This window comes from Anolis carolinensis, chromosome 5 (assembly GCF_035594765.1).
Source record: "Anolis carolinensis isolate JA03-04 chromosome 5, rAnoCar3.1.pri, whole genome shotgun sequence".
NCBI classification, from domain to species: Eukaryota; Metazoa; Chordata; class Lepidosauria; order Squamata; family Dactyloidae; genus Anolis; species Anolis carolinensis.
Genome location: NC_085845.1, coordinates 37,642,725 through 37,669,993, shown reverse-complemented (window position 1 = coordinate 37,669,993; position 27,269 = coordinate 37,642,725). Strand labels below are relative to the sequence as shown.

Sequence of the window (27,269 nt, the reverse complement as noted above, 5' to 3'; positions counted from 1 at the left end):
ACTTACAAATGGAAATATCTACTCGTCCCCCAGTATCCATGTGGGATCGGTTCCAGGACACCAAACAGATATCAAAGTCTGTGAATGTCCAAGTCTCCATTCTGTCAACCAGTGATATGGAGACCAACCATGCAACCATGTATGTTAGTCACCATGGGAAGGGACTCCAGAGTGGTTCCCCAACTTCCACCAAGCTTCAGATTTCTGTAAATCCATTGTGATTGTGCTCCAAGCCCCATCCCCATTCCTTCCTTCTCTTCCTCCTTCTTGCTCTCTTCATTTCTCCATGTCTTAGGAGTTTCTTCAGATGAAATATCATGCACTATTTTACCTCCCAAAATATTTTGGCTGCGGGAATGACATTGTACTGTATCACAGAACATGTATAAAATAAGTGTTCAGCTGTTCTACAATGATAACAGTGAGGTTTTTTTTTACCAGTGCTCTGGAATGTTACTTTTTTTAAAACTCCAGTTTCCTGAATCTAGAGACAATATTGGTGATGGAGTACTGGGAACTCCATCTAGTTTCCTAGATGACTGTGCTGCATTTACAGAAGAACATATGTGTCTATTATGATGAATTGATATTAATGGCAGGGGCAAGCAAGCTAAATCACTTTTTCCGGGTTTACATTATCCAGGTGTGGCAACCTGACAAAATTCTAACCAGACCAGCAAAATTTGGAATAGTTGTCTATACATGCATGGCCAAATATGATGATTGTGTTCCGTCCCCCAGAGGTTTGGTTTGCATTTTTTATAGTTGTAGGAATAGCATCTGTTTGCATTTGCTCCAGGGTTGCTGCAGATTCTGCAGCAGTCTGATAGTTTAGTCTTTTTGCAAGTCTTTGCTGCTTGCAGCCTGCAAATGTATCATTTTGTTCTGGAGACCGCCCCTTTTCCTGGGGATAGAAGGCTCCATTTTGAGAAGCCTATTCTGCCTTCTAGACTGAAGGAGAAACATCATAGATGTACTTGTGTGGCCAAGCCAGGTCAACTCTGAAAAGGCCATCGTAAGTACAAACAAATGACCTGCCTTTAAAACCAGTGCCAAGCATAGATAGGAGAAAGACCAGTTCTTTCTAATAGCTTTGGCACTGGGACAGAGAACATCTTCGGATTTCTTTGCCACTGGAGGAAGCCCTACCAACTTCGCCTCAAAAACTAGCTTTGAGCTAAAATAGTTATAGATCTTTTGATAGCAGCTCAGAGCTAGGGTGAAGAGGATCTTAGGACCTCTTTGCCTTTGGTGGAAGTTAACCCAGCAACCTAAAGGGGGGAAAGCAAGCAAGGAACATCTGCAAGGTTTTATAAGTGGACTGTTTTTATTTGCAACTTTAATTACATGTGCCAAGTCTGCCAAGGACTTTGTGAAATAAAATTTTGTTGGATTGTTCTACGTGAAGTGCCTTTGGTTACTGGGATTTCCAGGGCTTCTAAGTAAGGCCCCTGCAGTTCATCTGGGCAAAGGAAGAAGCACATCCTAAAGCTTAAAAAGGTGCCTGGATGTGACGGCATAGATTGTTTACATTTATTTATTTCATGTTGTTTCCAAAAATATGTGTTCATGTTCAGGGATACTTGGAGTTATAGCACAAGATGAATTAGATCTAAATCATGTAACTTTTTTTAAAGTTGCTGGCAAAGTTTACTTGGGTTGCTGTGAGTTTTTCAGGCTGTATGGTCATGTTCCAGTAGCCTTCTCTCCTGACGTTTCACCTGCATCTATGGCAGGCATCCTAAGAGGTTTGTTCAGAGGTCCTCTGAACACACCTCTGAGGGTGCCTGCCATTGATGCAGGCTAAACATCAAGAGAGAAAGCTACTGGAACATGGCCATATAGCCCGAAAAACACAGCACCCCAATGATTCCGGCCATCAAAGCCTTCGACAACGCAAAGTTTATTTGCTCCTAACTGGGACAAGGGACCTTCATTCCTGCTGTTTTGTATTAAATGGCACCATCATGGAGCAACAAAAGCATTCTTGATTTAACAGAATAAGTCCCATTTAATCCAATGAGATGAACAAGGTGCCAAAAAATCCTAAATTTTGGCATATGAGCCCTTCACAAAGACAGAAAGGTCTTTGTGAAGGGCTCATACTCCATCATGTAATTTATGAACATAGACAATACATTAATTTTACCGAGAAACACATGCTGAAGTTAACTGAAATCAATTTTTCAATTTAGTGTTTAGGTAGAGCACATACCTTTTAATAGTGACTTCTTTATTGTCAACCCTGCATGCCATGAATTTTGACTGTTTGTTATTGCTAATTTGAAAACAAGGCAAAACTAAAATTGGTCACAAAAAGGAAAGCAAACCAGGAAGAATAGCGCATAACATATGAATGTGCTATGGATAATATAAGATGGGTAACCATTTTCAGAGAGCCACCAAGTAAAATGCTAATTTTAGAATCAAACTGAAGCCAAGATTCTGTCACTGAGAGAACTGTGTGCATGTCTCAGAAAAATATTAAAACACAGCAGAGCCTGGGGTGCGTCCAGATGTACATTATTTCAGTAGTTGAACTGCTGCAGAACACAGCTTTATGGAGGCAGACAGAGCCCGCTGAAGAACTGAGCTTATGCAGAACTGGTTCTGTGTGTTTGCAGCAGTGACCTCCTGTGCTAGGATTGACTGGAACCATTGCAATGTCAATTACACACTTTCACCCTTGTCCTGGGGCAGATTTCAATATCGAGAAAGGGGAATGATTTTGCTTTTTAAAAGGGGGAGAGAAATATATCTAGCTGAATAAATGTATAAACAGTAATTTAACACTGTACAATGCAGAACTTTTAAAGAAAGGCAGTCAGCAAGCCTTAAGGATGGGATAAGAAGCAAACTAACTACAAGTTGAGTACCCCTTATCTGAAATGCTTGGGATCAAATGTGTTCTGGATATCAGATTTTAGAATACCTATATTTGCTTGGGACCAGAAGTTTTCTGGATGTCAGATGATGATAAAGATTATGATATTTGGATTCTGGAATACCTATATGTACAAAGGAACATATCTAGGCAGAACAAAACAAAAATATAGCCCTAGCTCTTTTTCCAGAAACTCAAGAGATCACTATAGGCCTAACATTAGAGATCACAGGGAAAACAAGGACACTGATGAAAGGACTAACCTTGAACATTTCAAATCATTTTCAAGAAACTACAGTTGACTAAATACAAAGCAAATAGGGCTGGAAATAATTTCCTGGAACCTGGCTGAATGGGAAAATAAAGTGGTAGGTAAGAAATTTATTGGAATGCTATGAAAATACTGGTATGTACGTATGTACGTCCTGGAGATAGGACCCCAGTCTAAACCCAACATTCATTTATTTTTCATATACACCTTATACGCACAGCCTGTGGGGCCTTTTCTACACAATATTTTTAAATAAATATTGTTGTGCAATGGGTTAAACCACTGCGCTGCTGAGCTTGCTGACTGAAAGATTGGCAGTTCAGATCTGGGGAGCGGGGTAAGCTTCCGCTGTTAACCCCAGCTTCTGCTAACCTAGCAGTTCGAAAACATGCAAATGTGAGTAGATCAATAGGTACCGCTCCAGCAGGAAAGTAACAGCACTCCAGGCAAGGTGTCTATAGACAACACCGGCTTTTTGGCTTAGAAATGGAGATAAGCACCAACTCCCAGGGCTGGACATGACTAGACCTAATGTCAGGGGAAAACCTTTACTTTTACTATTTTTAATAATTTTGTGCACGAAACATATCTGAGTCCATTGAACCATCAGAAAACGAAAATTTTGGAATTCCAAATAAAAGACGCTTAATCTGTACTAAACTAACCTATCTTCCTTCCTTCCTTCCTTCCTTCCTTCCTTCCTTCCTTCCTTCCTTCCTTCCTTCCTGGTATTTTTATCAGCCGCATTAGCGGTGGGAGAGCCAGATTCTTCCCATGGGATGCATACAAAAAGAGAGCAGCCCTGGCAGGTTCTGGCTTGTATGTATTTGACAATTTACTGTTAATTATATTATCCATTTTTCCTCACCATTCAATAACCCATGTTGCTTTATGAAATTATGTTTTTAACACAAATAGGAAATACAGCCATCTTTGAATTAATAAAGTCTCTGAGAAAATAGGTTCTTTTGCAACGTATTTTATGTTTTCCCAGCCTGGCTTTTCCTCCTCCCCCTCTGTCTACCTGGGTGTCTTTTATTATCATGAACACTGGGAAGATAATGTGGAGGAGGGTAGGACAACATGCCTATTCTTTCATGTTTTTGGTGGGGTTTTTTTGCCTTGGGCACAAAATTTTCTATTAAACAAGTAGTGCCCAGGAACACATCTACTTGGTTAATGATTACATATAGTTTCATGCTTCTTGTGCATATCAATGCAGTCATACAACATATGTCCATGTATCCATGTCCATAGATACAGTCCAATTTTGTACACTTTTTTCTTTCTTTGTTCCTCTAGGTCAGATCTACTGTGAAAGTATCACATGTTATTATTTGTGTTGTGTTCCGCTTATCTTACATTTTTTATTTTTAAAAATTCAAATATAAAAAATGAAAAATTTATGTGTTTCATTTTTAGAAAATGAGCTCCATTGGCTCTGTGTGTTGTTTTGTTTCCCATTTGGAGAGTACTAGTTTCCTTGCATTCATAATCATAATGTTCAGTACACTGCTGGCTTATGTGTTCCATGTCAATGGAGCAATTAATCTGATCTGGATTTAATATGCATTTTAAAGCAGTGGTTCCCAACCCGTGGTCCGTGGATCACCAGTGGTCCCCAAGAACGGTGCAGCCTCACCGTTACTACACCGTTGGAACAATAGGGACTGGTCTCATGAAACCATCTTATAGTGCCGAAGCAACGGGGATGTCGGGAGGGGAGAGGCTGACTGCCCATGGAAGGTGTTACAACAAGCCTCCTGACTGCTGCTTCTCCTCCTCCTCCCTCCATTACATGTGGCACCTAGAAGCGGGAGCGCCTTGGTGTCTTCATTTTTAGACCTGATCTTGGGGTTATTTGGGGTGCTGATTCAGAAAATTGCATTGGATAGACCACATCAGCTCTAGATTATTCAATATAGTTTTCTGTGTGCAAGCAGATGGCGACTACTGAATGGCATATGTTCTGTATCAGAAACTAGAGCTGATGTGGTCTATCCAACACAATTTTATGAATCAGCTCTCCAAATAACCAAGCAGAATCTAAAGTTGACCAAAAACTTAGGCGTAACCCTTTTGTTACTAATGTTGGAGAGTGGTCCCTGGTCAAAAAAAGGTTGTGAACCACTGATTTACATTTAAAAAAATCCAGCTTCTACTGTTTCTTTACATGGATCCCCTTTGGCTGAAGCATCCTGTGCAATTAATCCAAGTGGAAAATCTGTAACAAAATGCCACCAAAGCAGCACTGTTTCGAGGTGACAAAACTGCAAAAAAATGGGGAAAGGTGAAGATTTTCACCATATACTTTGGGATGGAATAAGAAAGAAACCTCCCCCCTTACTTCCAGTACAACTTTTGATATGAAAATTAAATTGGAAGAACATTCCTCACGAGCCTAGATATTATCCTCAGTGGTATCTTATTCTCAGTTCCAGATGTGTTCAAACCAATTGCAAACTATTTGTTTGCAGACAACTGTTTTCAAGATGAGATAATTTTTAAAAGGCTATCGGTTTTCTATTGCATTTTGAAGTCAAACGCTAGTCAGATTAACAAACCATTTATAGCAATCTGTTTTTGGGAAACCTCTTTCCCCTTTAACCTCGAAATGGGAAAAGGTTGAGCCTTTTCTTCATGCTAGTTAATTAAAAGCTTATGTCCTCAAGTCATGGCTAAGGGCCTGTTCAGAGGAACTCTCTGTTCCTCCTCTGGCAGAGAGGCAGCGTGGTAACACTGATACAAAATGAAAGTACGCTTGGCTATAAATCTTCAGTATTAAAGAGGTCCCTTCAGAAAAAATAACATGCCAACTAGTTAAATAAATACCAAACAAGCTGATGCACACTATCAAAAAACCAATTCCTGTTGTCTTGTTTTGAATTCTTGCTAATGCAAAGGACAAGGCAAATAGATCCTGTAAGCAGTCACTTATTTACTTCAGTTCATGTTCCTCCCTTTTCCTGTAATGTTGAGTTGAATAACAAAAGAAACATTTAAAAATGCACACAGGAACAGTTTATCATTCCTCTGCATGCACTACAAAGCATTCCTTATTACATTTTTGTGGTTGTGTTATTGTCATGTACCAAGTTAGCTTTGACTTATGGCAACCCTGTGATATGCCACGAGATCCTGTTATTAACAGCCCTAATCTTGCAAATCCAGGTTTTCTTTATTGAGTCATTTTATCTGTAATAGGGTTTTCCTCTTTTCCTAATATATCTAACTTTTCTCAGTGTTACTGTCTTTTCCAGTAAGTTATGGCTCCTTTACTGTATCTACATTGTAGAATTAATCCAGTTTGCCACCACTTTAATTGAGATGGTTCAATACTATGGATTCATGGGAGTTCAAGGGAGCACCCAGTGAAGCAATAGGTTTAACCATTTTGCCAGCAGGACTGCTAACCTGAAGGTTGGGTTGCTGGCATGAAGGTTGCTGGTTCAAATCCAGGGAAAGTGTGGATGAGTTTCCTCTGTCAACTCCAGCTCCCCATACAAGGACATGAAAGAAGCCTCCTATAAGGATGGTAAGACATCAAAACATCTGGACATCTCTTGGGCAACATCCTTGCAGACAGCCAATTCTCTCACACTTGCAGTTTCTCAAGTCGCTCCTGAGACACACAAAAAATGGGAGTTGTGGTTTTATAAGATCTTTATCCTTCTCTGCGAATGATTGCTGGTGCTTCACCAAACTACAATTACCATGATTCCCTAGCATTTAGTCAGAATTGTTTCATCCCAGTTGTGCAGGCTCAGGAAAAAGAGATGCAAGCAAAGAAAGCATGGCATCAGATTATATTTAGAATGGCAGCCCTTGCCCATAAGTTTAAGATGTCAGTCATTCCAACAAATAACAGCAAGACACATTTTATTAAGTCAGTCAAACCTCCCCTGCATTTTAATGTTTCTCCCCTATGCATAGTACTCCTCCATTGCATTTCTAGTCAGCTGAGACATTCCTATTGCATGCCATTCAACATTTCACAAAGAAAAAGGGACACATTTAGTCAAGCAACATCAGATTGTAGTCAATATGTTGTTGAGAAAATTGACCTCCTAAATAGTACTCTGAATAATTATGAATGAATTTATATTAAATATCTTTTCCATACAATCTTGCAATGCCAATAGATTGCCTCTCTACGTTTCACCATTTCGATAAAGCCAAGCAGGCTGTGTCTCCCTTCTCCCCAAGATTGTGTTAATCAAGTCAACTTTGGAAAACTACCTAGCCCCTGGATATGTGTAAGGTAAAGGTAAAGATTTCCCCTTGACATTAAGTCTAATCGAGTCCGACTCAGGGGATTGGTGCTCATCTTTATTTCTAAGCTGAAGAACCAGCATTGTCCATAGATGTTTCCTAGGCCATGTGGCCAGCATGACTACATGGAGCGCAGTTACATGTGTACATGTGTAGGTAAAGGTAAAGGTAAAGGTTTTCCCCTGACATTAAGTCTAGTCGTGTCCGACTCAGGGGATTGGTGCTCATCTCCATTTCTAAGCCGAAGAGCCAGCGTTGTCCATAGACACCTCTTAGGTCATGTGGCCAGCATGACTGCATGGAGCGCCGTTAACTTCCTGCCAGAGCAGCACTGAGTCATTGAGTCAATCAAGACTCTTTTAAATATTGGCAAATCGCATTACTAGTTCTCAACCTACCTCCGAAGGCGGGCCTCCTAACAAACCCAGAATTCAAATCAGCAAATGACAGCTCCATGAATTTCCCACCACCAGGAGGATCAATCACGGGAACCATTTCACGAAGCTCCCGGCCAATGGGAGCCTGAATCCTAGCCGGGGTGGTTTTCAATCAATCAGAAGTATTGACGCAGATATTCTGAAAAGTTGACCAGGTAAATAAATATACACTGTATTTTCCAATACTTTATGTCAGTACTTTGAGCTCTAGCTCTGATGATATCCTCTTTGGTTATTGAGATTAACACTGCCTTCACACTCATCTATATTTCATTCGACCTTCTGGCTGTGTGACATGCTAGGCTCATGAACCCAGGCTTAGCAGTAGCTGAAATCACTCAAGAAAGAAGGCCAAAGATATGAATGGGGAAGAACACATAAACTAAGAGAGGCTGCAGCAGTTTGCTTTTCCTTTAGCCTACTGGGAAGGGCAAGATTTTGCCTGTCCTCCATTTGTTCTTATTTATTATGGGTCTGGAAATCTTAAATGTCAGAATAAGAGAAGAGAAGGAAATTACGGGTTTAAAGATCAGTGACCAAGAACTAAAAATTAGGGCTTATGCAGACGATATAGTCTGTATTCTAACTAACCCACTACAAAGTATTAAAAAAGTATTGGACGTTATTCAAAGACATGGTGACATATCAGGATTTATTATAAACAAGGAAAAATCTAAGTTTTTAGTAAAAAATATAGATGCTAAAAGCTGTAAGAAACTGGAGGCCGCAGCAGACTGCGAGGTGATCCCAAAAGTAAAATATTTAGGTATATGGGTCACAAACAAAAATATCAATTTATTCCAGGATAATTACGTCAAAGTATGGGAAGACATTAAAAAAGATCTTACTAGATGGCAAACAATCCCACTAACATGGATGGGCAGAATTGCAGTAATAAAGATGATGGTACTCCCCAAAATGCTATTCCTGTTTCAAAATATACCCATTATCAAAGGAATAAAATTTTTTGAGAAATTGAAAAGAAAGATTACAGATTTTATTTGGGCTGGAAAAAGAGCGAGGATAGCATACCGGAATTTAATTGATGATAAAGGAAGAGGGGGGCTAAGCTTACCCGATCTAAGGACCTATTACGAGGCTGCAGCTCTGTCCTGGATGAAGGAATGGATAAAATTAGAAAATAAGACCCTATTAAATTTGGAAGGATATGAATTAAGATTCGGCTGGCATGCATATGTATGGTACGATGGAGACAAATTAAATAAAGACTTTAATAAACATATAATTAGAGGGGGACTATTAGACATTTGGAAAAAATATAGAAAAGGTATGGAACCGAAAACACCCCTTTGGTTGAGGCCATTAGAAGCAGTTATAAGACCAGCCTTAAGTGTAGAAACAAGAACATATAAAGAATACCTTATTAGAGAAAATGAAGAATGGAAATTAAAAGGGCGGGAAGAATTGGAGATTAATGATTGGTTTCGATATCACCAATTGCATGAAAGATATAAAAAAGATATGAGGGTTGGTTTCGCAACTAAAAAATCAGAATTGGAAAGAATATGGGAAAAGGGAAATAAAGGGTTAATATCCAGATTATACAAATACATATTAAGTTATAATATGGAGGATAATACAGTCAAGACAGTAATGATATCCTGGGCCAAGGACCTAGGTAGGCCAATAGAATTGGATAACTGGGAGTACCTATGGAACAAAGAATTCAAATTCACAATATCTGGATCAATTAGGGAGAATCAATATAAAATGTTTTATAGATGCTATATTACCCCAGCAACATTGGCAAAAATAGATAAATCACAACAAGGTATTTGCTGGAGGTGTAGGAAACAGAAAGGGACATTCATCCACATGTGGTGGACGTGTTTGACCATACAGGCATTTTGGGACAAGGTAATTAAAGAGACTAATAAAATGCTACATAATAAGATTAAAAAAAGCCCAGGATTGTGTCTATTAGGTCTACATAGAGAAAACAATAACCAAAAGGACCAAGAAATATACCAATATAGCTTTGCGGCAGCAAGATTGACCATAGCCAAAGACTGGAAAGGGGAAAAAGGTTTAACTAAAAAGGATTGGAGAGAAAGAATGCGGGAATATATGCTAATGGCCAAACTTAACAACAATAGGAAGAACAAAAGTAATGAGGACTTTTTAGAAACATGGAAGCTGGCCATAGCATATCTGAATAAGGAGTCAGTAACATAGAGGAGTTCCATTAGGAATTTAGGGTTACTATTAACAAGGATAGATAAATTGGCTTAAAGGCTTCATAGTGCTTCAGGGTTGGAAGTCATGGTGAAGGGTGCACGGGTGTGGGGAAGGGGTTTTATTTTATGTGGGATAGGGGTTTTGGGTGCGTGCAGGGTTTGTTGTGTGTAATACGTTGTATGTTTTTGTTTTGTTTGAATGTTAGGGTAAACTCTTATATTTAATTTCTAAAAAAAAAAAAAAAATGAATAGAAACCTGGATTGAGAGTGGTGGATGACATGTGGAAAGAGCAGTTCTATATGTTTTGAGTAACAGATAATAATATGTACTGTGTTAGAATTGGCAGGCTGGTTGACTAATGTAGATATGCATGTACATTTCAAAATGATTGTTATCTGACTATATTTGCGATAATTTGCTGTTTTGTTATGTAACGTTTCATTAATAAACTGTTTACCCACAAAAAAAATAAAAAAATATATACACTGTATTTTCCAATACTTTATGTCAGTACTTTGAGCTCTAGCTCTGATGATATCCTCTTTGGTTATTGAGATTAACACTGCCTTCACACTCATCTATATTTCATTCGACCTTCTGGCTGTGTGACATGCTAGGCTCATGAACCCAGGCTTAGCAGTAGCTGAAATCACTCAAGAAAGAAGGCCAAAGATATGAATGGGGAAGAACACATAAACTAAGAGAGGCTGCAGCAGTTTGCTTTTCCTTTAGCCTACTGGGAAGGGCAAGATTTTGCCTGTCCTCCATTTGTTCTGCTGAACTAGCACACACTTATTTTAGTTTTCCCAAAATAGCCACACATACACTGCCCTGTGATGTCATTGCTTGCTTGTTTCCCAGTGTCTAACTAGTTCTTTCCCCTCTTTTAAAAAGGTTAACATGCTTTCTGTCAAGACTTATTACACCTAATATTTTTGGTCCCACATTTTAACCTTTGGCCTTGTTTACTACTGGAATGTGGCCACTGAATACATCCATTAGGCCAAAAAAAAAGGTTTGTATCCTTGACTTAATTTAGATATGGACATACAAAGCTCCTATGGCTCTGACAAATGGACACCAAGGTCAAAACATTCTTAGTTGTACAGCATTAGGAGAAATCAAGGTCTTGCCACAGAATTGCCTGGCTTCATTTTGCAATGCTAAGAAAAGAAACCCTTGGCAGCTTGGTCAGGTCAGAATGACAATCTTATTTCCTTTTTTAAAAAATAAATGCACAGACTCTCTTACTTGGCAATTTACTTAATTAGTCAGTGTAAAACAGTACATTAATGTTCTCTTGACTGCACTTCATCCTTGCATTAGCTGGTTACAGTCAACAGACTTTAGGGCTCTAAATGTCCGTCCCCCCCCCCCCCCAGACATTGTTCATCTTTATCAGACTATGGAAAGATTTATTCTGTCCTCTCTAAATGTATATTCCACATCCAGGTGCACTCTATAACATCGCTCCTAGGTCATCCATTTGCTTCCTCCAAATTATAATTTAAAAATTTGGCTCAGTGCTCTTCATTGCTATTTGCTCTTATAGCTTTCAGCCTTGTAGACAATGTGTGTATTTCCTTTCAGGTGCTGGCAGTGAAGAATCCATGCTTTCTTGGTGGGCAGCCAAATCTTGTCCAACTGACTCTGGGGGCTCTTTGAACCGGAAGCTGCTTTTCCTCTCCAATGTCTGGAAAGTGTTTTTCTTGGGAAACTTTTATTAATAAAATTTTTGTTTCTTGCTGGGGGATGGGTACTCAAACCCTGTCTCTTCACGGAAAGCACACACTGTAGTTGATTCTTAATGTATATGTTCGACATGTTTCCTTAAGCTTTTGCTTTTTGTGTGCTTGTTTTAGTAGACTGGCTTTAAGATAGCACTATTGCTGAAAAAAATCTGTCTCCACTATACAACTGTACCACTTTCAAACCACTTTAATTATCATGGAATCAGCCCTAGGATTTGTAATTGATAGAATAATTTATATTTCTAGGCACAAAGGTTACTGCAGATGCAGACTGCAGCCAGGAAATCAGAAAACATTTACTTCTTGGGAGGAGAGCAATGACCAATCCCGATAAAATAGTGAAGAGTAGAGACATCACACTGGCAACGAAGGTTCGCATAGCTAAAGCAATTGTATTCCCCGTAGTAACCTATGGATGCAAAAGCTGGACCATAAGGAAGGCTGAGTGAAGGAAAACAGATGCATTTGAACATGGTGTTGGAGGAAAATTCTGAGAGTGCCTTAGACTGCAAAGCAGGAAATCCAGGAACTAGTGCCCAACTGCTCGCTGGAGGGAAGGATGTTAGAGGCAAAGATGAAGTACTTTGGCCACATAATAAGACAGGAAAGCTTGGAGAAGATCATGATGCTGGGGAAAAAGGAAAAGAGGCCAACCAAGGGCAAGATGGATTGATGGTATCCTTGAAGTGACTAGCTTGACCTTGAAGGAGCTGGGGGTGGTTGACAGGGAGGTCTGGTGTGGGCTGTTCCATGAGGTCACGAAGAGTCAGAAGTAACTGAACAAATAAAAAACAACAAAAATGATTTATTTTCCTGATAGGGAACTTTAGTGCACTTCCCTGCACAATATTTCTGCAGGTACTCTGAATGCATGTCTACACTATAGAATAAATTATTTCATTTTCAATCCTCTTGCTCTCAGGGTATCCTTGTTTCTCCTATTTGCCTCACCAAATTTCAGTTCCTAGAGTTACTTGGAATGAAGCTATGAAAGTTAAAGTTGAATGAAAGTGACTCGTAATTGCATGGTTCTTATATGTGTCCAGATATTTTGAAAAGACATGGCAATTCAGTAATTTGATTTTTTGAGCACCTCACCTCAAACACATACCTTTCAAAGAATGAAAGACTCATTTGGATACATGTAGTAATGTGCTATGGGGAATGTTTTAAAGCCTTTCTTTCATGTTGTTTCCCTGAGTTCAAACTGACTTGTTCAATCTGAAACTGAATCACATGGTTTTAAAATTATTTTTATAATCTAATTTCTATATTTCAGATTGGATGCAGAGATATTTATATTAATCATGTCAGAAGTGAACTGAGAGTGCAATTATAATGTATTTAAACACACACAAAGTCAAAAACTTGACATTATACTAGATTTCCCTCAACCAGAAGCTGGCCACCTGGAGTGCCTCAGTGTTTCTGCAAGAAGGTCCTCCATTGTGCATGTGGCAAGGCTCAGGCCGCACTGTAGCAAATGGTATATGGTCTACTCCTCTCCACACTTTCACATTGTGAATTCCACTTTGTAGCCCCATTTCTTAAGATTAGCTCTGCATCTTGTAGTGTCAGAGCGCAGTCTGTTCAGCGCCTTCCAAGTTGCAGAGGGTTAGTATGGAAGAATACATTAAGTTTTGAGGTCCTCTTTTCTATTTCTTAGCATTCAATATTGAAGGCAATGTTTGTCTTTTCTTTCAGATATGAATGAAGGAAGTATGTAAACATCTAGATAGTGTTTCATTAACACTATAGTTTACTTGTTAGCAAACTATCATGAAAGGTGTAGTCCCAACAACATCTAGAGTGTCACATTAGTCCAAGGAGAAAGAGAAATTTGATGGCAAAATTTGATTGTTAATTTCATCTAGAAGACACTCTTTGGACATTTGGTATCCAATTTGTTAAGCCAAAATTTAATAAGTATAATGCTGTTGGGACTAATAATTGGATCCAAGTCATTGTATAGAATCACAGAGCTGAAGGAGACTTCAAGAGTAATCTCTTTCAACACTCTTCCATGCAGGAATAAACAACTTAAACAGACTTGATGGCCACTGTTATAGTCTCTGTTTAAAGGCCTCCAAAAGGGTCCAGCACCATCACTCTGAGCAGCCTAAGGACCTAATCACATGTGCTCCCACTCCCCCCAGTTTCCAACCACTTCTAAAACAGTTCCCTGACTAAGCATTATGGAGCCCATTAGATGACACAGACACAATTCCCCTTTGCATCCATGACACTTTGACAAGGAATTGTTAAGTGTTAACAAAGGGGGGGGGGGGGGTAGGATTTTTTTTCATGTCAGGAGCGACTTGAGAAATAATCTTGATGTGCATACAAACGGGAGAAAGCAGGGGAAAACACATGGGATGGGATCTATCAAATTTGCCCACATTGAATCACTTCAATAATGTGGAGTAATGGGCGTTCCTACTGGCGGTCTCCTACTAGGCATTGACATTTCTCTTCCAAAATCCTGCTTCATGAGCCTGGCATGGTATTTTTTTCTAATTAATTTAATCGTTAGAAATACCAAAATTTCAAGATATTGCCACTTTGTTTTTCCTGTCATTTCTCCTTCATAGTAATTTTGGCTTTCGTAATTGCACTACTGCTAGTGTTTTAACTTTGTTTCAGACTTCTGCGACTTGAGAGGAATAAGATTGAGAGGAAAGGAGAGGAGCCCAGAGAAAGGGGGTTTGCCTTAAGAATACTACCTTGTGTCTCCTCGAGAGTAAGAGGATTGGGAGGAAGAGCAGAGGAGCCCATGGAGAGAAATGGTGCAGAACATTTCTCCCCATGGATGGTTGAGCGGGGAGGATGCAATCTGTGTGATGGCCTAAGTCAGTAGCCCTTTCTTTGTTGCATCTACTACAGGGTGAAAGGCAGGTATAAAAACCCAGATCAGCAACATCAGAAAACAATGAGAAGTTATGCAGACTTAACTAACATTGCAGTCAGCATCAGTATTGAGGCAATGTACTTATTCAGTATTTTCTGGAAAGCACTTTTAAAAATGTTTCAGTCTCCAAACAGCCTCTTGGAGCTATTTGTTCATTTCTCTCTGGTCCACCAATACAATACAAAATGTAGACCACTGAAAATAAGACCTTCTTGGTTGCAAATGAGCAATAAGAAAAGATTCATTATCCAAAACATTGAATGCACCATCTCTTTTATGGCAGATTTGCTTCATTGATAGTCTTTCAGAAGTCCTTCTTCTTAACATTCCTGTCGCCTTTGTTTTATTTGATGTGTTCCTTCCTACACCACTGAACTAGACTCTACTTAGGAGGCTAATCATCCATATAGAAGTCAGTGCATCAAAAACCTAACATTTTTTAAAATGTGGCAGCCATGCTTTCTATCTTTCGGGCTATATTTTCCTCCTCATGCAATCTGCAGGTTGTCATTTAAATGTTTTCAGGGTGGCTGAGGTAAGTTAATATCCAAATATTTCCCAGATGTACCTCTTGGCTATTTTAAAGGGACTGCATTCTCACTGCCAGAATCAATATATTCTTTGCAATCACATGATCAATGGCCCGAGCCCATTTCTATCCCCGTGTGATAGTTAAATATTCAGAACTAGCATATGGGAGATTTCCAGGTGTGGGGTTATGTGGCTTTGCATCTGTGCTGTTTCTCATGCACTTTTTTCTTTTTAATCTTTATATGAGCTCCATGTGTTCACATTATGAGATCAACAGCATATGATACACATTTTTTTAAAAAAAGAACTCTTATTGCAAAGCAACAGTATGTTCAGCTACAGTTGCATTCATTTATCTTGATTAAAGCCCTATTTAAACCCTTAGTGTTTTGTCTCTATGTACTGTGCTTCTTTGTTTTTTATTTGAGTTGCTACTCTGTTTAAATTCACAGAGTGAATAAATAATACCTTTATCAGGACCAGCCTGATATGCACGATGGCTTACTATGAAAGCTGTCAAAGTTATACAGTTGCTTTTTCAGTTCCAGAATGGACCTAAGACATGATGTAGGGTATCATTCAACCCAGCATCTCTCTCCTCTTTCCACACCACTAACATTTGGAGGTTAAAATGTGTAATGAGACTGTGAGGAGCAATGGTCAGAGTTGGACTGAGATCTCGGAGATCACGGTCAAGTCCCCTTTGAATCATAAAAGTTTCTAGGTTATTTTGGGTCAGTTGTTTCTCTTAGCCTAACCCTGCTTCACAGGGGTTGTTGTGAGGGTAAGGTGAAGAGTGGAAAAGAGCCATATATTCCACCTTGACCTCAATGAAGAAAAGGTGATCCATAAATAAAGAAATAAACAAAACATCTTGCTCAGCTTCCCTGCACTTGTGACTGGCAGCCCTTGCAAAAGAGGAGGGTAGAGAAACACTGAATGTAATATAATTTCATGCCTTGTATTTCTAAGTAAGAAATTTGTTTTGCATTGGTTATGTATTCTCCTTGTAGGTAGGAGAGTTTAGAAAGTTGCAGCTTTTCTTCTGCTTCTTGCTCAAGGATTAAAAGTGTAGTTTATACAGCGCTAACCAAACAAAGGTTTGCACTCAGACTGGACATCTGTTCACATAGGACACAGTCGGAGAAGATGGGTACACTTTAGCCAGGTTCGCCACAGAACCCCACATGATAAGTGTTGTAGTTGAGCCAGTAAGTAATGTTGCAAGCAGTAGTAGGAGTACCAGTAGAGGGAAAGGGGCTAATCGCGAGCAGGTGTCAGATGAAGAACAACAAAGGAAAAGGATCCAGGATATACTTATGGCACCTACTGATGAAGACACATTCGAAGGGTTTTCAAGTGGCGGGGAGTCGATGAGCGAGAAAGGAGATGTGGTGGATGGGAATAGAGGCACTAAGAGGGTTACTTGGGAGCAGGAATCAAATGAAGAACGGGAGAGGAAGAAGATCCGGGATTTATTTATTTATTTATTTATTTTACAGCATTTATATTCTGCCCTTCTCACCCCGAAGGGGACTCAGGGCGGATCACATTGCACACATCAAGGCAAACATTCAATGCTATAACATAGAACAGAGACAGAGACAAGACGCAGGCACAGGCTGGCCTCGAACTCATGACCTCTTGGTCAGAGTGATTTGTTGCAGCTGGCTTGCTTTCCATCCTGCACCACAGATGATGAGTCGTTTAAGGGTTTCTCTGGGAATAATGGGTCTGGGAGTGATGAGGATGGGGAGAACACATTGGGTTGGACTAAGGTACAAGAGATAAGGGACATATGTGCAGAGCCAACTTCTAGTGACACATTTGTGGGGTTTTCGGGACATGAGGATTGGCAAACGGGAGATACATCCGAGTCATGGGGAAACCTAAATCTTGACAGGAGATGAAGGAACTGGAGAGATGGAAACAGGGGTTCATGTGTGAAGGCAAGGACAGCTGTAAGAGTTGATAATGGGGTGGAGGCCAGCTCATCATCGGATAATGATGTGTAAGTTAAAAATAGGCTCTGAAATGGGTAATCTTTGCAGAAGGCAAAGTGTCAGTATCGTGTGGATTTGTTGCTGCCTGTTTTCCTGTTGGGGTTCGGGTTCTACAGCCTGGCGTTCGTGGTTCCTGTGGTTCTTCAACTTGGACTGGCTTATCGTGAGTGTGGCCTTCTTCCTTCCTGGACTCTTGGACTGACTCGACTACGGCTCTGTTTGACTACCTTGAAAATGACGTTTGTTTGGACTTCCTCTACGGCGACTCTGGGACCTCGGGTGGCTTGGATAACTCCTTTTTGCATTTAACTCTTGGGTACAGCGCTGCTTGTTGGAGCTCTTTTGGTTACAGCACTGTTTGCTTGCTGTTTGCTTTGACTGTGTTTTAACCCGGGTTTTCTTTCTGTTTAATCCGGGTTATTTTCCGTTTGTGTTTTGGAGCCCAGTTTGGCCAAATTCTTTGAGTTTTGGCCAGAGACACTGAAGTTAAGTGTCTCTGAGCACATTATTGTTTTGCAATAAACCTTTTGTTGGACTAAATGGTGTGTGTGGCTCTTTAAGGCCTCTGTGTCTCGACAATAAACTTGCAAGCTCACTGCAAGCTATCTATGGAGAGCAGTGGTTCTCAACTTTCCGAATGCCATGACCCCTTAATACACTTCCTCATGTTGTGGTGACCCCCAACCATAAAATTATTTTCGTTGCTACTTCATAACTGTAATTTTGCTACTGTTATTAATCATAATATAAATATCTGATACACAGGATGTATTTTCATTCACTGGACCAAATTTGGCACAAATGCCCAATACTCCCAAATTTGAAATTGGTGGGGATGTGGGAATGATATTGTCATTTGGGAGTTGTAGTTGTGGGATTTATAGTTCACCTACAATCAAAGAGCATTCTGAACTCCACCAACAATGGAACTAAACCAAACTTGGCACACAGAACTCCCATGACCAACAGAAAATACTGGAAGGGTTTGGTGGGCGTTAACCTTGAGTTTTGGAGTTGTAGTTCACCTACATCCAGAGAGCACTGTGGACTCAAACAATGATGGATATGGACCAAACTTGGCACAAATACTCAATATGCCCAAATGTGAATACTGATGTTTGGGGAAAATAGACCTTGACATTTGGGAGTTGTAGTTGCTGGGATTTATAGTTCACCTACAATCAAAGAGCCCCTTGAACCCCACCAAACTTCTCACACAGAACCCCCATGACCAACAGAAAATACTAGAGAGATTTGGGAGGAATTGACAGTGATTTAGAGGAAATGAAGTTCATCTACTTCTGAAGAGCACTGTGAATTAATGTTTTCTGATGGTCTTTGGCAACCCCTTTGACACTTCCTCATGACTCCCCCCCCCCCCAGGGGTCCCGACCCCCAGGTTGAGAAACGCTGATGTAGAGGAAAATCTCCTTCATAATGAATTGTTAAAAGATATTGAATTATAATATATTTAAAGCCACTTATGCAAAAAAAAATCTCTGCAAACCTATAGAAAACATTCAAATCTGGCATGATTATAAGAAGCTTACTAAAGCAAGACAAAAAAATAGATGTCACATTGTGGAGGGGCAAGCTTGTTTTCTTCTGCTCTGGATACTAGGTCATGGAGCAATGGATTCAAATTGCAGGAAAAAAGATTCCACCTAAACATTGGGAAGGCCTTCCTGAGTGTAAGAGCTGTTTGGCGGTGGAATATGCAGCCCCTGTTGTGGGTGCTTTGATTATGAACTGGATGGTCCATGTGGTATCTCCTAACTTTTTGATTATCTATATATATAAAAGAGTGATGGCATCATGGCAGCGGACAAAACAACAAAACTACAGGCCCCCCCAACCTCGAAATTTGACAACACAACCCATCATCCACGGCTCTAGGTTGATACAACAAAAAGAAAAGAAAAATAAAGTCCTAATTAGAGGGAGAGGAATCATTGTTTTTATCCAATTGCTGCCAGTTACAAGGCTAAGTTCCACCCACTTGGTCTCCTAGCAACCTACTCAGCCCAGGGGACAGGCACAAGAGTTTGGAGAGACCCCTAAGGGCCATCCAGCCCAACCCTTTCTATTATGCAGCAGGACACAATCCAAGCATTCACAACACATGGACAACGTATAAATACTATACAATACTACACAGGGACATAGACCCCCTCTACCCTCACCACTTTCACAGTACACAAACAACCAAATGCATACTAAACATAAAGACAACCATACAACAGACATTCAATACCACCACTACCTCAACAATTTCTCACCACCACCAGACAACGCCACAGCAACGCGTGGCTGGGCACAGCTAGTATTATTCTAAATGAGAAGAAGCCATACTTCAATGAGCAAAGTCCTAGTAGTGAAGTTACCTCCTTCTTGCAAAGACTCCTCTTCAGACATCCATGCTTAATGTATGGATATGAGGCGTAGGACAAGCTCAATTGTTTCACAGTGTTGATAGGACCAGCAAGGTGATAGTCATTGTTCTGCATTTGCTTCTCCACTTCATACATTGCTCATGCAAAGAGGCTCTATGAGCGCAAAAGGTTGTATGAATGTTTCCACTTTCAACATTATAAAGGTCCCCTGTCCCAAACAATCATTATTAACACATGGCTGTCAATGACTGGGCCAAGTAATGTGTGCATGATCAGAGACTTGGCCAGCAATTCACCATCAGAGTCCTTTGTACTCATAAAGCTCCTTAATGTCAATCAGTAGTCACTCTGAGTTTCTTTAAGAGAGAAAAAGTGGGATATAACTAAAATACACAATCAATCAATAATACATGAGAAAGATAACAAGACAAGGAAGAGTCCATATAGGTACAAGAAATTCTAGGCAAACAGAATGTGGCAGATAACTGAACAGCGAAAGGGAGGATAAAACATCATAATAATTGGGCAACTGGATCCCAGTGGTTCTCAACCTGGGGTCCCCAGATGTTTTTGGCCTACAACTCCCAGAAATCCCAGCCAGTTTACCAGGGGTTAGGATTTTTGGGAGTCGAAGGACAAAAACATCTAGAAACCCCAGGTTGAGAACCACTGCCATAGACAGTGGAAGCCACATTAGGTGGTACAACATACAGACACTTGAACGGGGTAATAAAATGTGCACATTTGAACAATTCAAGCTAGAGTTCTTGTTGTTGTGAACAGGACCTATTACAGATACAATTCAATAATGACTCAACCAACCAGGGACATTTGCAGTATTCACATGTCATAGGAGCCAGCACTATGACTTATCTTTCCCTCAAGAAGCTAGAAAATTCATCCTATAACAAATTACACACTTATTTCTCTGATGTCAGTGGACAGATCGACAGTGAGGTCACCACATATGAATGAGATTTCTTCCAGAGCTATCTTCTTCACACCTTCTCTACTCATCCCCTTATGAATAGTTTGATAAATAAGATGGAAACTCATGAGTAAGCTACCCTTCTTTGGTTAGTAATAGCCATTCTGCAATTTGTGGCTTCCCTTTCTCCTTTCTTAATGGGGGTTATTTCTTATCTGGATGTGTTTTCTACATGTCGTCCAAGAGGACAAGTGCTGGGTTTCTCCTTCACTCTCAACTTTTATTGCTTTCGTGTTGTAAGATTGATTCAAACTCCAAAGTCAAAAGGTGGCCATCCTGAAATTATCTCTTCAATGACCTCAAGTTTCTACAGCATATGAAATAGCCAATTCAATTATTCTAAGAGAGTCTGACTATGCTTAAAACATTTTTCCTGTGAATATGTTCAATGCATACCAAAAAGATTCATTTTCAAGAAGGCAAGCAAGATTTTTAAATCAGAAAATCAAAACCTCTTCCTAGTTGAATGTTTCACATAAAGAGATATTTCCTCCATAAAATATGCCTACATTTTAAAGAATTGGGCTATATCAAAATGCATTCATTTTACATATTTTATCATGCAAGCCATGTTTCAGTGACAAAAATTGGAGTTGGAGAAGATATTGTTGATAGCATAGTTTTATTATAGCTTTCAACACAGGATTGCTGAAGGCAATATTATCTGCAGGGGGTTAGTCTGATACTGCCAACATGTAGTTAGCCAATAAAAGAAAAAATAAATCTAAACATTGAACATTACAATTAAACAAAATGAACATTAAATATTGGCATTATGCTTGCATATATTTCCACAACTTCTGTTTGGAGTATTCTCCGATGAACATTTTGTTACTACATAGGGAAAGTTATTACTGTAATAAGTCAATACTACATTTTTCTTCATTTTTCCTGCAACTGAGTCATAAAATTGTATATATGTAGTGAGCCAGGATGGTGGAGAGGTTTGAGCCCAGGAAAGCAGGCTTCAGCTACTTGCTCAAACATGGAAATCCACTGGATGATCTTGGGCAAGTCACACTCTCTCAAACACAGAGGAAGGCAAAGGCAAATCATCCTTGAATAAATCTTGTCAACATAGGCTTTCCTTAAGGTTGCCATAAGTCAGAAATGACATGACCATTGATTAGAAGTAGGATGAACACTGCGACCAGCAGTGCTGTGGAATTTGAAGAGGCACCAATGGAGAGCAAAAGCGAGAAACATGCCAAGAGGAAAGCACATCAAGCCAACACTGACCGGGACCACCTTCCATCTGGCAACCAATGCCCTCACTGTGGAAGAACATGCGGGTCAAGAATAGGGCTCCATGGTCACCTATGTATCCACCGCCAAGACACTACACTTGGAAGGCCATCATACTCGGACAACGAGGGATCGCCTAAGTAAAGTATGGGTAAATCAGAAGGAATATGGTGTGGCACTGTTGAGCATATTCTTATTTTGCTTTGAGGTAAAGAAACTTCATATGTATTTCATAGGTAAAGAGCACATGTGTCCTACAAGGCTGTTTCTTACATTCATTGTATCCTTCCTGGACCTCTGTCTCCTTAAATCTATGAGTCCAAATGAGAATTACTGTTCCTTGGATACCAAAATGTGCAATCCAATGAGCAACTCAATGTATATGCACCATAGTACTACAGTAGAGTCTCACTTATCCAATCTTCACTTATCCAACATTCTGGATTATCCAACGCAGTCTGCCTCCCTCCCAGATGCACAGCTGTTTCTCTAGGCAGCAAGGACTGAACTTTTTACGGATTTAACTTCCGACAATGTTGCTACTGTAAGTTCATTTTATGCAATTCTATCTTTATTTGTAGTCAATTTTTAGTAGTCTATGTTTTTGTAGTCAATGTTTTCTATACACTGTGATGTTTTGGTACTAAATTTGTAAATACATTAATTATTACATAACGTTACTGTGTATTGAACTGCTTTTTCTGTCAATTTGTTGAAAAACATGATGTTTTGGTGCTTAATTTGTAAAATCATAATGTAATTTGACGTTTAATAGACTTTTCCTTTATCCCTTCTTATTATCCAACATTTTCGCTTATCCAACGTTCTGCTGGTCCATTTATATTGGATAAGCAACTCTACTGTATTTGTAACTCCACTCACACAAATGTGAACTGAATATAGATGTTGTATATCAGGCAAAAATGTTCAACTGATTCAGTAGAGGATCTTAACATGAATGGAAGATACCAGAAGGGTTCTGGCAGTAGTATAGTAAAAAAAAAAAGCAGCATTAATCCACTAAAATGTGTAATTAATATAGATATAAAGACCCCATTATCCCATAGAGATTGACTTTTATAATGTATGGTATGCTATTACAGATGTAGTTCACAGACAAGTTTAGCATAAGTGATACTCACTCTTTTTTAAAAAATCCAATTATCCACAGTTTTGTCTAGGTTAATCAATCTGCCAGGTGTAATGCTTGTGCAAAATTATAAATCCGTTGAACATCTTGATAGGAAATAGGATGAACCTTTGTCATGGATACTTAAGGAAAAAAGATGGCAACACCAGAGAATAAATTTCAGCACCTCCTCAAAACGTTAATTTTCTACCTTCGTCAGCTGGTTATCTGACACTAACTTGCAGCAGAGGTTAATTTTTACTTTTTTTTGCAATTCTGGGTACATTTGAAATTGCCTTCATTCTTATCACCTAAGACTATGATTGCAGTGAAAACTCTTGGTGGCTCACCTGTTTGCTGCACACAGTAATATTTGCATTTCAAGGGAAAGTCCCATTGGCACTAATAGAGTCCTTTCTTAAAATGCAAATAGCATCTTCAGAGAGGTGATCTTTCAAGGATAGAAAGAATTTATGCTTTCCAATCCTATCCCATCCTGACCCCATCAATTCAAACTGCTCAGGCTTTGCCGCAGCTATTAATGCAGTGAAAACATGTTCCGTTCATTCACACAATATAGGGCCCATCTACAGTCATATAAAATGCAGTTTTTAGTCAGTATAGACTTACACTGACCATATAATTTGGTTGCAAACTGAATTATATGACAGTGCAGATGGGGCTCCAAGTCACCCTTAAACTGGCTGGAGACATAGTTTCACACTAGCACACATAACTATATTGAAATGTGATTAAGAAGCTGTCTTTGTAAATAATATATCACCAGTAATACTATTACCCTAAGCATGCTAGTTTGGGAGATTGACTACAGAGGATGTGTTGAAAAATGTTGTAATATCTGGTAATGTCATTTTTGTGAGATGAGGAATGTTTATTGTATTATTTTTTATTGCTATGTTTTTCTTTTGATGGACAAAATAGTTTGAAAGACATTTGAAGAGGCTAAATGTTAAACCATTCATTATGTAGTTTTACATTTGCTGGAAAAAAAATAGAAAATAAATGAAAAACGTTCAAAAATGAAATTAGTAATTTAGGAAAATAGGAAATTAATACCAATAATGAGCACTGGATGTATGAGTGCAACAAAGAACAGTAATGGTTTGTTTAAAAGAATAAATTTCAACTCGTAAGTTCTGTCCAGGTGGGATGAGGCGTGCATCTACACTGCAGAATTAATGCAGTTAAATACCACTTTAACTGCTGTGGCTAATACTATGGAATCCTAGGAATCATTCTTTGGCAGAGAAGGCTAAGGACCTTGAAAACCCCAACTCCCATAATCCCATTGCAGTGAGCCATGGCAGTTAAAGCGGTTTCACGACATTCCCCCACTAGTGTGGCCCCTGGAGGATATGAGAGTGAAAAATTGCTCCCACTCCCATACCATTAGAAGAACTCTCGTATGGAAAAGAAAAACTAAAAGCAGAAGAGCTGCAGTACAAAAAAAAAAAAAAGAAAAACCTGCATCAGCAAATTTGTTAGAGCTAGAGGTAATAATTTATTCTAATCTATGGACACTAATTTATTTTTAATATGATGCTGTCTCTGGCATTCATTAACCAGTAGCTGCTATCATGCAATCTCTTTGCTTTAGGGATAGCTAACATCAGGGTTTCTGGACATTCATGAGTAAGAAGTAAATCTGAAGTCATTTGATACATACCTTGCTTAGTTACTCCCAGATGAGTAGAGACATAAATAGCATCCTGTGCTGTCCTGGTTTAGAAGTTGAAAATGAGAGGACTCGTGCTTAAGAGTTGTAAGCATCTACATAACCTACCAATATCAATTACTCTTCACTAAGACAGCATCTATGCTATAATATGAAGGCGGTTTGACACCACTTGAGTTGCCATGGCTCAATGCTATGGAATCCTTGGAATTGTAATTTTGCAAGGTCTTTAACCTTCTCTGCCAAAGAGTGCTGGTGTCTCATCAAATGACAAATCCCGGGATTCCATAGCATTGAGCCAGGTCAACTTAAGTGGTGTCGAACACCATTAATTTTACAGTGTAGATGCACCCTGAGTTGGCCTGGTAAGTATCCATTCATCCAAAACAGTGGTTCTCAATCTGAGGTTCCCAGATGTTTTGGCCTACAACTCCCAGAAGTCCCAGCCAGTTTAGCAGCTGTTGGGATTTCTGGGATTTGAAGAACAAAACATCTAGGGACCCACACATTGAGAACCACTGATCTAAAACAAGAAATAAACATTTTTGAATCATAATGAAGGATCTCCTAGGCTAACCTACAGTTACAACTCCAGGGCCATTTTGTGACCCCCCATCCAGTTGAATCCCTTGAGTGAAGGAGATCGGTTAAGCTTCCAGTTAGGACACAAGTGCAATGACACTTTCACCCACTTCCACAAGTGAGCAAGGCTTTGAGAATCAGAAGCCAGACCCCAAAGGCAGAATGAAACATCCTCCTCCTTGCGTCTTGATTGGAAACTGAACAGACTTCCTTTGTCCAGTCCAGCTGAAGGCTCTTAAAAGGAAGTTGAGGGCCAGGAAATGCAGAAGTAACTAAATAGCTGATGTGGAATATTGGAGGCAGTTTCTATTGCCATCTTAAAGTCTAGCACTTTTTATTTGCTATAAGCTTCAACTGACTGCAACCAACTTCATCACTCTATGAATGTGTTACCTCATCTGGGAGATATTTATATACACTGAAAGGGGGTTTGGGAGGATTAAAAAACAAAAGGTGCAAATATTGATCGTAATTTTAACAATAATTTACTAACAAATAGTGTGTCAGTCTGGTTTATGGAAATGGATTGGCATTAATTGCATCCAGATAATTAATGCTCCATGCAGTCATGCCGGTCACATGACCTAAGAGATGTGTACTGACAATGCCGACTCTTTGGCTTAGAAATGGAGATGAGCATCACCCCCCAGAGTCAGACTTAACTAGACTTAATGTCAAGGGGGAAACCTTTACCTTTACCTTTAATTAATGCTATATATAATACTTGCCAACACATATTTTGATGCCTCAAACGTCAGCCTATTTCTGGGTATATTTGACCTGCTGATTCCAAAAATAGCACCGGTTTTCCCCTATCAGCTCTTGTTTTGAGATACGAAATATATGCCATATACCAGTCGACATCTGCTCACCTATAGAAAATCATGATGACCATATCTAGACCTGAGATTTATCTAGAGTGGTCTATCCAATGCAGTTTTCTGAATCAGCACCCCAAAGAACCTCAGGAATAGGCTTAAAAACCAAGACACTCAAGGGAGGATGTGGGCCACCCAGTGTGGTTGAGCAACACCTTCCCATCCATCCTCATGAGCAGTGGAAGTAAAAAAGAATGAACATTTTGGTTAAGGACAATATATGTGGCAGTTTGACAACATCTGGAAAGCGACCTATTCTCCATCCCTACTGTGTCATATGTCAAAAGTTCTCATTGTCTGTGGAACTACTTGATGTTGGCTGGATCATATTCAATGTTAGAACATGTTGCTATTCAACTCAAGGTTGTTTTTCAGAACAAAAATGGGTGTTGTCACTATGCAGGAGTGTTAACATCAAACTCTTTCATTTCAGTGCGGATTAAGCATAGGAACATTTCAGTAGATTGTGTCTTTATGAACTTCTTCTACATCCTGAGGCATATCCTAGTCATGTTCTGATCTTTTTTCCCTGCCTAACTTACCCTGTAGCTGTTTTTCAGCTGGCTCATTTTTCACGCCTCTCTTCTTTTCCAGTATTCAAATTCTAGGATAACAGATAAAGACACATTTAATTATTCTGAACACGGGGGCAGGCACTCATCATAACTCAACGGGAATGGCACTTTCATTAAACACGATGTACTGTACATCTTCAGGAAATGGTTTTAATAAACCGATCTAAAGGGATTAATATTGTTTACTCATAAGCACAGCTTGAAGCTGATCTTATGATATATCCTCCAGGCTGTTCCCAGCTCTTGAAGAGATTTTAGCCATGTCAGCTTCATGTAACTTACAAAATCAAGGCTAGTGGTTACTTCCCAAGTATACATGTGGCTACAAGTGCCCACAGGGGGAAATGTTGTAGAGCATATAAAATGGACTTTAATATTGCAGCACACCTTTTGGGATACATGTCTAATTTGTTTAAACATGCAGAAAAGCTGACAACCATTTTTTTTTAAAAAAGAGGAGTACTGTAAGCAATGCACGCAAGTGCAAAGGCGAGATTAAAATAAGACTGCCTTAATCCCCCTTGCC

General features: G+C 39.4%; 1 long non-coding RNA gene across 1 annotated transcript in view; it reads right to left on the bottom strand.

The window, feature by feature from the left end:
* Positions 1-27,269, bottom strand: part of LOC103279037 (uncharacterized) — a 117,124-nt gene that overhangs the window by 29,800 nt on the left and 60,055 nt on the right. The window contains exon 3 of the long non-coding RNA XR_010007034.1: positions 26,711-26,772. This is a non-coding gene — a long non-coding RNA (uncharacterized LOC103279037). The remainder of the gene's footprint in view (positions 1-26,710; positions 26,773-27,269) is intronic.